Here is a 17,618-nt window from a genome sequence, read left to right as displayed (position 1 = left end):
AGACTACCATTGAAGATCTCACTTTATATGTCTGTTATAAGATATGGTGTAGACTGAACAGTTTGCCTTCAAATCACATTCTTAAAAAGGCACTCACTGAAAACAGAAAAATTCAATCTCCTTGGGTTAAATTTACTAATCGCAATTTGGGGGATTGTAATCATATGCATGTTTTCAGTTCATTGGGAGTGAAATCATATTGTCAACTAAAGAAGAAAATAAAATAAAATCTTACACGTGAATATTTGGGTTCATGGAGGAGAAATCTGTTTGATGATGTAAGAAAAAATGGAAATGGTAACAAATTACGTACATATAGAATTTTCAAAACTAAGTTTGTCTTCGAAAATTACTTAGAATGCTTGTCTGACTTTACATTCCGTAAACATTTGTCCAAATTCAGATTGAGTGACCATAACTTAGGTATTGAAATGGGAAGTAAAAGTAAACCTAGATTACCTTTGAGTGAAAGAATCTGTAAGAGATGTGATTATAATGGAATTGATGATGAGTTTCATTTATTATTTTCATGTAAAAATCATACTTCAGAAAGAATTTTATTGGGACAAAGTAGTGGTACCGATTTTTTTAATGTTATACTCTCTTAGAAAAAGAAGAAACTGTCAAAAAGTTAATGGAACAAAATGTTCTTGATCTAGCTGTATTTCTAAAGAATACAAATGTATGCTGATCAGCAGCTCCGGGCTGAAAAATGTCCTGGTAACTGTTGTTCATTTGTTGTTCAGACTTTTACTGTTTTCTTAAAGAGCACATGTTTATACTGAGCTCAAGCAGCTCCAATGAATGTAATTATTGCATGTTTTTGTATTATAGAGTTGAATGGTTGTTTTTCTTTCTCTGTATTGTTCACTTACATCTTGATGTACCATACCATACCGGTACTCTCACAGTGTTAGTAATTGTGTCGAGTACAACAAAGATTGATTGATTGATTGACTGAATATTCACTGGGCGCTTTCCGGACACTTTGAATGCGGCAGAGTTAAAGTCCCTCATTCACCGGGCGCTTTTCGGACACTAATGCAGTCAGATTTCAAGTTCCATATTCACTGGGCGCTTTCCGGACACTTTAAATGTGGTATAATTAAAGTCCGATATTCAGCGGGCACTTTCTGGACACCCTTGTTTGAGCAGAAATGAAGTCTAATCTATATTCCGGACACCCAAAATTATAAAGAGACTTAAAGTCAGTTTCTACCGGGCGCATTTACCGGGCACTCCCTATGTGAGAAATTCTATTTCATGAGCAAACCGGGCAAAAACCGGACAGTAAATTGTGGTGAAAAAAAACTAAGTCAGTAAAACTGGGCACTTTCCGGACGAAAACGGGCAGTTACCGGACGCATGTATTCACTGAAAAATCTAAGTCAACATCAAAACGGGCAGTTTCCGGACAGTGAAAATAGCAACCGGGCGCTTTCCAGGTGCTTACAGGGCACTTTCCGGACACAAAATTTGGTAAGGGCTATTATGAATCACAGAGCAACATTTCCCCACTTCACAATCCTCCCTGAAATTGGCGTGTGTATTCCGATAACGAGCATCGAATGTGAACGCGGCTTCTCATGCCAGTACAGATTAAAATCAAAATTCAGAAGCCGCATAGGGGAAGGAAGACTTCAGACTCTTATGCTGTATCAATAGATGGGCCAGATATGGCAGTGTTCGATTTTCGCCGCGCACGAGAAGTTTTTTTGGCTCCAAAACGATGGCAGAAGCCTTGAGATCGAGTTCAAAGGTGGTCACAGGACAATAATGATACTCTAGGGTCTCTCCTTGGTTTCGCTGTACGCAGTGCGTCTGTGTAGGCTTTCAGAGGCAGCTCCGTACGTGACACCAAAATCAAGGAGAGATCCTACACTATAATGATGAACATTCTCATACGTCTGAACTTTTCTCCAGTGACTTGTGTTTCTTGCTGATGAAACAAAACACGTATTAAATTCTTGATTTGAAGTTTGCAACCTGCACTTTCATCTTCTCCAAGCAAACAACACTTTAGTAGCGTGAGCATGTGTCAACTTCATAATGTATGTAAATGTTATTCACGTAGGTGTCTTAGACATAACAAAAGGATCTAGGCCGGGTGACATTCGCGATCGCTTTTTCCAGTAGGCGATATGCGAAAATGTAGTCGGGTACAGTGTATACTATTGTGTTTTTTTGAAAAAAAAATCAACACAACCCCATCCAAGGTACAAAGTATTTTATTCGCCACATTGTATTAAGCATTAGCGTCACTAGACAGTTCAGTGTACGCATTAAGAGACAGACCATTAGATCTTGGGAGGGGGGTGGTCAAAAACAGAAAAAAAAAATTTCAGAGCAAAAAAAAAAAATCTTCAAACTAGTTTGCAAAATAAAAAATAATAAATAAGAACACATATGCGTAAAAAAAAAAATCTGCAAAAGTCTTTAAAATCTTGAATTTTTTTAAGATTTTACCTACAGGAAGCAACTTTCTGTATTTTAGTACATCCTCCAGGCACATTTTTAATTTTAATTTATACATTTAGAGTGACTGTATGCCTTATATTGGAAGTTGTGATTATCTTATCTTTTCAGGACTTTTGTATTCTGATCACTTGAAAATTATAAAATTTAATATAGCGCCTGTTTTCTACTTGCTTCCTGCGTACAAACCAAGCAGGTACACTAGGTAAAACATTGAAACTATGGTATGGTTGTCAAGACAGGAAGTTATAGTTGCCTTATAAGATCAAGGTGAACAGATGCAGGCCACATCAGGTCCATTTTTTTTCACAGCATTTTATTGCAATGATGAATGCAAGAATGAGTGAACAAGTAGAAACACGTCAATAATGATAAAACAACATACCAATTAATTATGTATTATTTTGCTTTTATAAAGGCATTTTCAATTCTTTTTTCTCAAAAAAAACAGCCTTAAAAACAACAGCAACACATTTTTTAACATTCAACAATACACTACGTAGAATGCCATCTATCCAACAAATCCCAACACAAAAACATACAAAAGGGTTGAACTTTGAAGGTTTCTCTATAGCAAATACTGAATAAATCTGCATGAATATTTTTGTGTGTAGCAAATGCTGAATGACAATTATCTGAAGAATTTTTCCACCACAAAAAAGAGCATGATTTAAAAAAATCTTAAGGGACTTATGTAGCAAATTTCAAAGACATTGGCAGTGCTGTCCTTATATTTAAAAGTAGCCGGGTAATTTAAGAAAGTAGACGGGTGGAATGCGAGGAAGCGAAGCGACCGAGCGGCGAGTGAGCGTAGCGAACGAGGGGAGAGCACGAGAGGAGGGTCCCCTCTCGCAAGGCGAAAAATGAAATTTTGGAGTGGAAATGGTGTTCTCTGGTAGCATCTGAGGTGACATTTAGCTGAGACTGATGTGGCTCACATACAACATAACAAACAATGTATTATTTATGACACACTTATGGTTTTATTTGCAGTGAAGATTTACCATTTAATATTAAATCACCTGCAGTCTGCTCATTTCATTGCTCATTTCCCATTCTTCATTACCACATAGTAGTGTCCCCAAAACCATCAAACTCATCCCCAATGTCACTGTCACTGTCGTTGTCACTGATATCACAGAGATTCAGAACACTGGACTCACTCAAAAAATGCTAAAATTAATATCAGAAAGAATATACTATAAGTACAATCTACGTTAAATTAATACTAGTAAGTATTCACCATCTGGCCTACCTTAAACTTTTTATATTGTTTTAATGATGATATTAAAAAAAAGATATTCAATAAAATCAGAAAAGAGTTAATTAACTCAGAGACCACGTGAAAAGATGGATGTCGGATAAAAAACTTAAATCTTTAAGTTTTGCCCCACTTCTTGAAACTTTATTGATGAATATTTATCAGATGTTTCCATTATTTCTTTACTGTGATAATTCTAATTATACTTAAAACACAATCAGGATGGAAAATTGAAAATACCGACAGTATTCTAATAAAATACATTTACTTTTGTTAAAAAAATCGGGAAGATAATTCACTGTAACGGTATTTACGTTTACGCAAAAAATGCGTATATAGAAAACTCATAACAATGACAAAATGCCTAGAGAGTCAATCCAATGCGTAATAATATTACATATTGGATTGACTCTCTACGCCTTTTTTCATTGCGTAAAATGTTTGCGAAAGCACTCTCCGCGACTGAGCTTAGGCGACAACCAGACGAGATGAGTGCCCGCTTGGTATTAAATTTCTGGCAACATTTCTGTCAATCACACATTTTGTGTGGAAAGTTTCGGATTCTCTGGGTGTAGTCTGAAAAATCGGCATCGTAGCTCAGAGGCACGTTATCATGTCAGCTGTGCCAATGAACTTACTACGTTGCTAATTTTCAGGCGAGCGATAGTTTCTAAAACTTATGACACAAAGTGAGTGATTGACAGAAACGTTGCAACAAATTAAATGCCAACCGTGCATGATCATCGCGTCTCGCTGTCCCCAAATTTGATCAAAGCAGATATGCACCATGGCGTTGGAAGGAAACAACTCTATTTTCTTTCAAATTTGCTCCACGAGTCCATGAAAAAAATGATTCAGAGGGTCCATCGAAAGACACTATCGGGCAACCCAACATAGAGAACATGGAGAAGCGCAGTGAAATTGAACCCATGCCAGAATCCACGATGTATTGTCCTGTTGTCTTAAACAACGGGGGATCAGCGCCACGGTGAAGCCGTGAGCCGTGACGATGATGCGCCGGTCGCCAACGGTCGGCAACACACATGCCTGTGACCGTGGATTCTGGTACGTAAAAATAATCAATGAAAATAAAATACCCATTCAAATAAACAGTAGGTTCTAAAAAAATCAGTTCTAGCTCATTTTTTTAAAATCTAGAAAATGTGTCGGCATTGCTCTGAGAATAACTTGATTTGTTGAGAAGATCATATTCCTAGTGATGTTGGCAGCCAGCGCGGCGGCGGAAAACTGGCTTGCCAGTCTCATGAACTTTGAATCGTCGATCAAAATCACATCTTTTTGGCGCTTTTCTCTCACAAATTCAGCGAAATTTACGTTTTTCATACATAAATTAAATGTATTATTGGAATCAAGTATACCTTTTGAACGGGCTTTCTTCGGGAATAAAATATTCCATCGGCAAGGTACCAGTGGCCGACGCCACATTTCTTTTTGACGCCATCATTAAAAATGACCTGAGATGACTGAATACTTATCAAACCAATTACACTGCTCGTAACAAAGGCATCACCATAGGCGCGTCCATCAGCCAATCATACTATTTAACAAATAAAAGATCGGGCTCAAAAAGCCACAAATGGGTATTTTAAGAAACTGTTTTATGTTTGTGCAGTTCCATGCGGAGAAAGGGGTCGCGAAACTGCTAATCGTACGTGCACCGTCTAACAGCTGGCAGTGCCATCCCGAAATTAATAGGTATATAAAAATAATCTAATTACGTTAAAAGTAGCCGGGAAAAAATGCAAAACAGCCGGTTATTTACCCGGCACCCGGCTTCTAAGGACAACACTGCATTGGACTAGCCCTTTCAGAGAATACAGATTTTTTTACCATAAATGGCATAAATTGCCCTAAAAAGACAAATATTGAAATTTCACCACAGCTATACACATCCAATCAATTTGGACATGCTACTACAGAGAAACAGATGTTTTGATCAAAAAAGGGCATAAATTGCCCTAAAAACACAAATATGCAATTTCACTATATTTTGCAAACAGTTTCTCAGCTTGTTAAAATCAATTGTAAATCATGAGATATGCATGATGTTTGGTGGGGTGAATGTAGGCATTTCACCATGCAGTAGAAAGGGAAGCCAGGAAACCCAAATAGTCAATTTTCAAAACTATAGGAAGCTACTGAGGAGCAAGAAGACCATGTTTCAGAGGAAGATATGTAATCTGAAAAAAATACTCCCCAAGTCCCCCCAAATAACACCATTTTAAACTCTATTTTTCAAATTTCCCCTCCTGACCTCCCCCCGCGACCGCACAAGCAGTCGCTTGTGGTGCTTCGCACCACATCTGATGGACAGATTAGACTGTCATGGTTGCGCAAAAATCAGTCTCTGATTCCACCACTTCTTCATTTCCTTCTGTTCCAGTATTAGGCGGTACTGTTGGACATTCAGTGCGCAAGATGATCTGCAACATTTCGCAAAATCTATCAGCAATATAAATCACTAGGCCATACCGGTATGTTGGGGTTACAGCACACAATCTTATTTGCATTAGTGATATGGATGTACATTGTATCCTCAGACAGCGTCAAACTAAAAAAAAATTATAAATCTGAAAATTTACTCAGAAAAAAATTAGCACAGCTTTTTTAATTTGGAAAAATTTTTTTTTTTAGAAATTTACAGTTGTAAAAAACAAATTTTCACAATTTCATTGTGACAACCCCCCTCCCAAGATCTAATGGTCCATCCCTAAAGTGGTTACTTACCTGCCAAGCCAGCTTGTCTATTGTTACTTTGTTGCATGTAATTGCACTGCACGTGAAAAATAAAATTTCGAAGGCAAGCCCTGACTTGATACAGATGTTGGGTTCACATTGCTTCAACATTGAATAAAGACACTATGCAGTGTTATGGTAATTAATATTTAATTTACATATGTAATGAACTTTCCTGTCAACAGTGGGGTCTCAGTGTAAATATCTCCAAAAATAGTACAATGATTTTCAACAAAAGTACTGCTTGATCAAGAATAAAGCTTTCGAATTGCATGATCAAATCATACAACAAGTCAAAGAATTCACTTATTTAGGTACAGTTGTTACTCCAAATGGCAAGTTTAAAAATAACCAATTAAATTTAAGGAAAAAAGCAGTGAAGGCTTTATTCAGTATTAGAAAATCCATTTTAGAAGCAAAAATGGTTACTCCTGCTCTCTGCATAGAATTATTTGACACACTGATTGTCCCTATTCTCTCATATGGATCAGAGATTTGGGCAAGTGAAATTTCAAGTGATGATAATTTTCTTGAAAACTTGCGTACTTCATATTACAGATTTATTTTGGGAGTTAGCAAACACACTCCTCTTGCTGCAATTAGAGGAGAGATTGGAAGGTTTCCATTACGTATCTTTCTCACCATATCAGTATTGAAATATTGGTTCAGACTTACGTGCCTTTCAGAAAACCACATTCTTAAGAAAGCTTTCAATGAAAATATCAAATGTGATTCAAGTTGGATTAACTTCATTACTAGAATTAGAGGTAGTTGTTAACAGAGAAATGTCTTCAAATCTTTTTCTGTAAAATCAAAGTTTCAGCTTTTCAAATGTGTATGAAAAAAATTGGAGAAAGATTACATTGACTCCTGGATGAGTCAACTTTATAATGATGAAAGAAAGACTGGTAATGGTGATAAATTACGTACTTACAGAGTGTTTAAATCAAACTTTACCATGGAAAATTATTTGCATAATATTTCAGATTTTGGCCTGTTTTGTGTTAGTGACCACAATTTAGAAATTGAGCTAGGTAGGAAAAATACTCCTAAAATTCCCTTACATGAGAGAATTTGTCGTAGATGTAATATGAATGAGTTAGATGATGAATGGCATCTAGTTTTTACTAGTACTAATTTTACCAAGGAAAGAAAACATTAATACAATAGTTGTGAAATTACAGATGACGGACTCACTGATGTTTACAAGAGAAAAGCTGTTATCATCAATATCATGAGTTACAATACATTACCATTAGCAGTTTTCCTGAAAAATACAATTATTGCTTCCTCCAGTGACTCTGCCCAAGTTGGTAATTAGATACTTTGCAAAGTTGTTTACTCATGTATGTTCATTGTTGCATTTATTGCATTCACTGATGCAATTCAGTTATGTAATTATGTAATTTTTCCCACTTTGTACTAAGAGTACTGTACCTTACAACACTCTCTGATAGTGCATGTTGAGTACTAATAAAAATGTTAAAATGTCAAAATGTTAATTAGAATGATATGTCCAGAAACACTTCATCAAAACTTGATGAAACTGTGTAAAGATGTTGATCTCACAGTGTTGTAATACAATTCATTGACACTTATCAGTATCGTTTATGAAATGTGGTACATGTGATAATCTGTCAGTGTTATAATAGAATGCAAAAATGTTTGGCAACATCCTGTTGATTAATTACTTATTTAATTATTTAATGACCCTATGTAATTTAAGGGTGGCAGTCCACATTGGTTTTATGTTTTCACTACCATGGAACTCATCTCTAATCACAGATCTAACAGGACTCTATCCTCTCCAAGGACTTGTAATCAAAGTACCCATTAACACGTGGGGACTGTATCATCAACGATGACTTGTTAAAATCATATTTGGCTGCGGGTTTTTTTGGATCTCATTCGCCACAGTGGCGAATTGAAACTTTTTCCTGAAAGTGAAGGCAAACTGATGCAGTCAAACAGCCAGGCCCTCATTTGCATAGACACTATCAGCGAGTGGCTTCCGTTAACTTAGATTGAATACACTGTAAACTGGGCGATTTGGAGTACTTTTTCCGTTGAAAAAATAACATACAAGATGCGCTCAAAAATAAATGATAATTGCCATATACGTAAATTACATGTTGAACTGTGCTGCTTGGTGATTTTATTCCAAAATCTTCTTTCAGTTATTTCATAAAATCATGTCAAACTAAGCACTCATTTTGACACAAATCCATCGGCCACGTTCTGAGGAATTTGCTGCAAAACCAGAAAGATGGCAGAACTCAGTATTGGCAGAGAGGTAGTTCCATATAAGCTCTGTCAAAATGGTTACTTTCTGAATTTCTAAGTGCTTGCATTATGGTAGGTGTCAAAATTAATGATCCAATTTCCCTGAAAACTGAGAGACCGCACTGATCGCCATGCTGGTCAAACGAAACAAGCGACTGGGGCAGGCAGGATGGTGACTTCTGCCTATTCTTATTTTAATGTTAAACATGACGTCTCCCCTGTGTATGCTGAACTTTTTACACTGAGTTCTAGAATAAGATGTTTTTTTTAAAATTCGCCAAATATTCCAGAGTCAGTTAGCAATCTTCAGACTTGGTAGAAATATTGTTTAATAACCACAGGCATATATTCATCTAAATTTTAAACATTAAGGTAAAGGGCGACGAATTCGGACGCGCACACGCTTTAGAACGTTTCTGCGCAGATTTAACTCCAGCCTGTCGCAAATGGGTTACTTTGTAGCACATGTATTTAACATCACCTGTCATTGTTGAAATTGCGCTTTTACCTAATTTTTTGACCCAGTCTCTTAGAAATACATGTGACCTATAACCTTGGCGTATTTTGACCCCCTAGGAAGCTGGTTTTTATTCAATATGAGCGAAAAATTAACATTTCTCTCCCATTTACATGGCGCATATTACCCATTCACCTGGAGATATTGTAAAAAGTAGCGTGGTGACACCCTTTTATTAAAAGTGTAAACTAAATGGTATTATGTCAGGATTTTATTCGCCAAGTTTGGTCAAAATGACACCATTCAAAGCGACAGGAAGAAAGTTCGAAAATTATGTAGTGATATAATTTCGATATCGTCATTTTGTAATCGATACTTATGTAAAAATTTCTTTACAAACATCATGAAAACTATACATTCGATAGATATGGATCTTAAGTCTTGGTATTTATTAAAATTAACTCATTTGCTAAGCTTTTTATAGTTGCTTTCTTTAGTTTAAGTGAATTATATCGTTTTTATTTATTTCTAACGACGCCATTTTAACGTCCGTTTCCATGGAAACGAGCGTGGTGACCCCCATTTTTTATTTTATTTTTGCACTTGCACAACTTCCAAGAATATTTGTGCAAAGTTTCAAGAAAATGACACCACAACTTAATTTTGACGTAATTCGTAGTACTTCACCTTAATTATAAATCTTGCGTTATGGTAGATGTCAAGATTACAGTTCCGGTCAAATTGCAGAGCAATGAAAACACCCTTGTGTCTTACGCTCAAAAATATCATTAATTTCACTTAAAATCACCTGAAAAATATTTTACAGGCAAGGATAGATAGCTTACCTATTGTTTAGCAAAGATCATGTGGATAGATCGAGTCGAGCAGTCAAAATCGCTTTTTCAAATCATCACACTCACACACTGCAAATTCGCACGTACTCAGTGCTTGAAAATGATGGTCTCGACATTCAAATGAAAATTATGTTTCATCACATGCAAATGAGGGTTGGCTGTCCGACTGTGATAGGTAAAAAATCTGTCACAGTTTGACAGATTGCAGTTAGAATGTCACAATTTTGAATAAAGTGAAAAGGTTGGAGAGCAGGGAAAAAATAATGTCCAAAGGATCAGGTAATAAAAAATACCACCAATGGCACTGGGACATAATGTCGACCGCCCAGTATTATTGGCATACATCAACAACCCCACTCTCTGTGAATTAGACAGACCACGGAGTCGATGTACAACATATACCTAAAAGAATTTTTTCACATTGCAATTTTAAGCCCATTTTTGTGAGAAAAGGGATATGTATATGTATATGTATATGGAGAAAAAAGCAGAAGACATATTTGTAAATGGTTTTTTGAATGACAATCATGTATGCATCTCTTGAAAAATTTTGAGGTGATAAGGTATAACAGTAGTGTAAGAATGATGAGGTTAGAATAAGTGTAGCAAAGCTAAGTTGACAGTAATTAAGGTAACAAAATTATACACTAAGGAAATCTGAATGAAAAAAAGGTTGAAAGAAGTAATTGAGGCTAAGATAGGAATAAACTGAATTACTGCTAAAAGGTTGGTAGAAGGCCACCACAGGAATAGGTCCACCATGGTGGTGGAAACGTAAAGCCAATCTTGCCTGCCACCCTTATTGCAAAAAGGTCTTTAAATAAGTCAATTTATGGGGGTGCTGCACCTAACAACGTATTTTGCTCCGAAATCATATTTCGCAAAAATTCATTCAATTTTAACTTAATTTGTTGCCCCAAGATTAAAATATTGGTAGTTTTCACCTTTGAGCTTGTAAAGCAGTGATAATTTATGTGATAAAGAAGTTAAATGTATGCAAATCACCCAATTTCCCAGCTTCTCTTTTCTATCAATTTCAATGTTTCCAAAGAATTTAATCCATTCAGGCTGGATCAAATTTTTGTGAAATTTTCACATTATGTTCTTTAAATGCTATACAACAGTCATGTTTTTCCCTACATATTCTATTCTTTCAAGTGAAATATTACATTTTAGAAAATAGTGTCAAGTTTTTGACTTAAATTATTTTGTATCTTTAATACCAAATTTTTTTTACCCCAAATATACATCCCCTTCTTCCCTCAAGAAAACTATTGCTACCATACTAAACTTTAGATTCTCTGCTTTTTGAAAATATATAGTATGAAGGAGTTTCATTGTCATCTACGATGAGGGCATTTCCTTTTCATCTATGGTGAGAAATATTCCTTTGAAAAATAACTGTGTTGGCAACAAACTGCTTCACTTTAATTCACAGGATGTTGCTAAACGTTTTTGTATCCTATTATAACACTGACAGATTATCACTTGTACCATTTTCTATAAAATTTGATGCAGTGCTTCTAGACATTCAATCTAACACCACAAATTCATTATGTATGCAAATTAGAAATTAATTTCAACGATACTGCTGAATAGCATTCTATTACAGCACTGTGAGATCAACATATTGTAGCAAGTTCATGAAATTTGGTATTATATTAATGAGCATATCAAACTATTAAGAAAGTTCATTAAATATGCAAATTAAAAATTAACTAATATGACACTGAGCAACATCTTTATTCACTGTTAGAGCAACATCTGTACCAAGTTTCATGCAATTTGGTGAAGTCTTTCTTGACATATCAGCGTAATTATGAAACTCATTATATATGCAAATCAGCAATTAATTGACATGACACTGTCATATGTCTTTGCATGCTGTTACAACACTTTGAGATCAACATCTTTACCAAGTTTTATCAAATTTGCTGCAGCATTTCTTGACATATCACACAATATAAGAAAATTCATCAAATGAACACAAATGAACAATCAATTAACATTATACTGCTAAATATCTTTGTACACTATTATAGGAGCTAAAGATCTGTACCAAGATTCATCAAATTTGCTGCAGTAGTTCTAGACATATCACCCTAATTTCAAACATTCATCAAATATGCAAAAAAGCAATAATTGACATGATCCTACTTAATGTCTTTGTTCGCTGATTGTTTTAATGACTCAGTTTGCAATATTTGCATATCTTTCTTGGTGTTAATGCCTTTGCCAAGATGATCAGACTGGGCAGTAAAGTCATGGTCATCTTTTAGTCTAATACCTTGTGTAATTTTATGAACTTTACATAAATCTTGCTATAGATTTGTTGCTAATGGACAATAACTGTGTTTCAGATCATTTGAGAGCAATCCATCCATGACAGGTTTTAATTGTAATATATCTTCTATTTAAAGGAGAGAAAATTCTCAAATAATTATTTGTTCCCTGTAATTTCCTGTGAGAACACATGGACAGATGTTCAGGACAGATGCCGGTGCCAGCTTGATGTCAGACTAAACTAAAACTTGTAGCTTCATTGTCAAAGACTAAAGACTGTAACATGTGATGTCCTGGATATTTAATCTCTGGAATGTGAATGTCAAAGTCTGTATATTGACTCAAGGATGTTTACTTGATTGAAGTGAGCAGATGTGAGATAATGTTGAGACAAAACATCAATAAAAATCTTCAGGACGTCTTTTTGTTGTCTCAAGCTGTTATGCACCTATAAATAGGTCAAGTAGTTAGTCATGCATGTGACTAAGTCATATGACAAATGCCTAGGGTTTTCTCAAATGTGGAATCTAAAATATGAAATATGTTTTTTTATCACTTTTGATGCCCAAAAGAGCATAGAAATCTCTGATACTTCCATTCAGTGTATCCTCCATGTTTCTAGCATTCATCTTACACATATTTCTGGTCCAAAACTCATAAAACACTGTTCAAATTGCAGGATTGGTGTATCTTCCAAAGATACACATATGGACATATGGAAGGCCCCTAAAATCAATTAGTTAAAAAAGGCCGGGGTCAACAATTTCCCATATCTATTTAACCACTGATCCGTTTGGCACCATTTTAACGAATCAGAACCTTGAGCATGGTCTAAACATCTGTACCAAATATCCAAGTTTTGCGAGGCGAGGCAGTGTCACATTATAAAATGCTAGTTTACCACTGTTCTTGGATGGTTGTAATTTCCCCTATAGTTACGATATGTCTCAGCTATGGCTTGATAGGACATGAAAAAAATCATAACAAAATGGCCGACATGCAGCCATATTGGATTGCATCATGAAACAAAACGAGGTGCATATACCGGTATATGATATAAGTCAACGTTCTTGTACCAACTTTGAAAGAAATCAGTTCACACGTCTGAAAAGTGCTGGGTGGCGATCATGCGGATGCACGAGCACACCCATGGACAGACGGATGCACGGACATGACCAAACCCACAAGTCCCCGTGGACTATGTCTGTGAGGACTAAAAAGTGTAGCAGTTCTCGAAATTTTAATATTGACTGACATTATATACACATATATACAGATGCCACCAACATCAGCCTATCGATAACCTCACATTGGTATAACAAATATCGAGCTAAAAAAGTTAGCTAAAAATACAAAGTTGCAGATTTCATCACAATTTCAATATATCACATTAAGTTAATCTGTAGGAACCTGTATACCAGATATCAAAGCTATCAGACAAGTATGTTTTGTTAAACAAATTTTTTAACCAAAATGACAAAAATTGCCCCAAAATACAAAATTGTAGATTTCATCATTATTGGAACATTTCGATCATCCCTATGAAGCAGTATTCCAAATATCAAAGCAGTAAGACTAGCAGTTGTTGTGAACAAAATTGTTGACCAAAAGTTCAAAATTGCCATAAAAATATAAATTTGCATAATTCTACACAATTTGTACAAATCTGAAATAGGTCATCCTATGGACTTTAATATCAGAGCTGTCTGACCAGCTGTCATGAAGAAAAAGATTTTTAAAGATTTTTGATAAAAAATGACAATAATTGCCTTAAAAATACAAATTTGCACATTTCATCACAGTTTGAAGAAATATATTTTAGGTCATTTCTAGGGTCCTTTATACCAAATATCAAAGCTGTCTGATCAGCAGTTTTGAGGAAGAAAATTTTTGAGATTTTTTAACTAAAAATGACAAAAATTGCCTTAAAAAGTACAAATTTGCATATTTCATCACAATTTAAACAAATCCAAATCACATCATCCTGAGTGGCCTGTATGCAACGGTGTAATTCTTGAGAAGTCAGAGGATTTGTTCTTGATTCCCTTGGCCAATAGATTGTTCACAGATGAACACCATGAACTCACTACATTCGGGCTAACAGTGATGGCCAACCAATGAATGTTGAAAGAGAACTGAAGTCCATTCAGCATGCTTGCTGCCATACAGATAAAGTTTGATTGTAAAACAGAGACAATGTCAAGTGCTGATCAAGTTTATACTATATGTTTCTTTTTTCCACAAATCATTATCTAATAGATGGTTCTTGCTTTAAAAATTGTGAATGAAGAAGAAATTACATTTACCTTTAAGAGTGGACAAGCTTGTTGTATCAATACAAACACATACAAATCAGATTTAGCTATCAAGCCAGTGGTTTGTAGGGAAAAATGTATTTTCACATACTAACTTATTGTGTTTTCAAGCCCTTTGTACTGTCAAGCCAATCACATATTGCTAGTCGTATCCCAGTGGTTTAACTGGTATACATCATTGAATGGACAACTCACAAAACATGAATTTCAAAATGAGTGTCTTTCCTCAATTTTAAAAAGCTTCTCTAGTTGTTTCAGTTTCAAACTTCATAGGAATATTTTTCATACACGTTACGATTGAATTAAGAGAAAATAAGTTGCCGTACTGCTGATTTGGGGAAATTTATATAGTTCAAACATTCAGATAGACACTTGTGTGGATGATAGCTGTCGCTGACCAGTTCCTGTGTTCTTCATCAATGAACATCTATGTTCAAAGGATTTCAAAAGACTAAAATGAAGAGGACCTGCTAGTGTATTAATTTGTTTATTCAATTGGAATATAGTAGAATAAGAGCAAGAGTTGCTACTGCTGGGGCAATGTATTAAGTCTCAGTTATTTTTGTGTTGTTAACATGTCGGTGTTACATCAAAACTGATATTTTACTAAAAACAAGTCATCGTTGATGACACAGTCCCCAATTGTTAATGGGCACTTTAATTACAAGTCCTCGGAGAGAATAGAGTCCTGTTCATTAATTAGGTCTGTGATTAAAAATACTACGATATAGATGGGGCTTAATGGCTGAGAATGAGTTCCATGGTGGTGAAAACATAAAACCAATGAGGTCGCCATCCTGATTACAAGAGGTCATAATGAGTCAATTAGTAATTTATCAACAGGATGTAGCCAAACAGTTTTGCATCCTATCATAACACTGAGACAGATTATCGCCAGTACAATATAAAGTTTGATGCAGTGCTTCTTGACATACACCCTTAAAAACAAAAATTCACCATGTAAATGCAAATTAGCAATTAATTTAAACAATACTGCTAAGTGTCATTGAATTGTATTTACAACAATATGAGATCAACATCTGTACCAAGTTTCATCAAATTTGATGCAGTATTTGTGGACATAGGAAAGTTCATTACACTTACGCAATAACAAATAAATTAACATCTCGAGTACGTTAATGCATGGGATGGGCGCTGAACGATGGCAACGGACACTGTACATATACACCCACGTACGAAATTGTGGATTTTTCACAATTCAGTGGGCCAATCTTCACCAAATTTCCCATGCATGTAGGATATTAGTTGCCTTGACGATTGATTTGATGGCATGTCATCGTTATGTTGTCACGTGACTTCAAATTGCCCTCGAAAAAGCGACATTTTGTGAACGCCAGTATACCTCAAATTCCAACCGTGAAATGAAATATATTCCATTGAATAGTTGATTTTTTGAATAAAGACGAATGTATTCTGTTCATTTTTTGTATGGCACTTGAGCATTTATGATTAATACCTCTCAAATGCAGCTTATTTCCTTACGATTTGAAGTATTCACGCGGTATCGCCATTTTAGGGGTTGATTTCCAAACAACAATAATGCGTTCCTCACATTGCCAGTACATTTTTGCATTAAAGATTCCCCCAGTAACCTAAATGGGAAATATGAATCCTCAAAAATGTTGTTTAGCGGTTGGAATTCATGAAAACGTGTAGACTTCTGACCTGGATATTTCAGCGATCGTACGACCGAAATCCTTGGTAACAGGGCTACACAGTACGCATGCTCTGTATCTAAGCAAGCCAAAACAAATATGGCTGCGCCCACTGATTTCCCTTTCGAAAACCTTACGGGCAATTTTTTTGCGTAGACGGCTGGTTTCAGTGGAATTCTTTGCAAATTAACAAAAACTACGAAATAGGTATAGTATATTTTAGCAATGTTCTCGCTCATTTTTGAAATCTACAATAAAATAACTGGTCATTTACACGTACAATGGGTGCTGTTGTGATGGTTATTTTCAAACTCAAAATAAATCGTCATGAAAAACTCAAAATACACGATTTTCGTCAAAAATTCATTCCGGTCAATGCACGATATCACGATGCAAGCGTATGGCTATTTCGCATTCTATTTTGCATATTATTTGCATAAAGTACGAGATTTGCTACAATTTTGGCGGACTTTTTCAAAAAGTTGTCTGCTGCTCATAAAAAGCTGTCTGCTACAGAGGATTTCCCGTTGGCATTTTGATGTAAATTTCTGGATATTCTTGTCATAATGGTGTGTTGCGGATTCTTTATTGTTATTGCTGCACGAAGTACAAAGGAAGTCATGACAAGTAAGAAGTCTATGGTGTGTCAACCTTCTAAAAATATCAGCATGCAGGAAAGGTATGGACGGTATTGTAAGACAATGCATATTCATCACAGTATGTTAGTTAGTAGGGACAAATTTCGGCGGCAAATTCCAACTTTCGAAAAAATGCTGTCAGTAAAAGGCAATTGGGAAAAGTGCAATGCAAATGGAGAGAAACAACGTTTTCTGACACATTTTTCATTGAGTGCATGGCAAGGCTTGCCAGATTACAGGAAGCGAAGACACACTGCTTTGGATTGCACTGCTTGCAAGACAACAGAGGCTGATGTTTACAGACTTAACAGGGTACTTGGAAAACAAGTAGTTGTTCCAGTGATAAGTGAAGCCACTGCTGCCTTATCATCAACCACTGAGACATCACCCAAAACGAATGAAAAATCACCAAAAGTTATGCAGAAAGAAGTAGCTAGGGCAGCAGGATATATTTATGACAAACTGAACAGTGCATTTCAGCAAAATTACAATATTGAGTTTAATAAGGCTTTAACAAAGGTAAACTCAGCACAACTTCAAATGAGAAAAACACCAAATCAGATAAAAGAACTCAACAGAAAAAGAAAGAGACTGTACAAACAAGAAATAGAAGACAAAC

Source organism: Ptychodera flava, chromosome 9, assembly GCF_041260155.1.
Source record: "Ptychodera flava strain L36383 chromosome 9, AS_Pfla_20210202, whole genome shotgun sequence".
NCBI classification, from domain to species: domain Eukaryota; kingdom Metazoa; phylum Hemichordata; class Enteropneusta; family Ptychoderidae; genus Ptychodera; species Ptychodera flava.
This window is presented reverse-complemented; position numbering follows the sequence as displayed.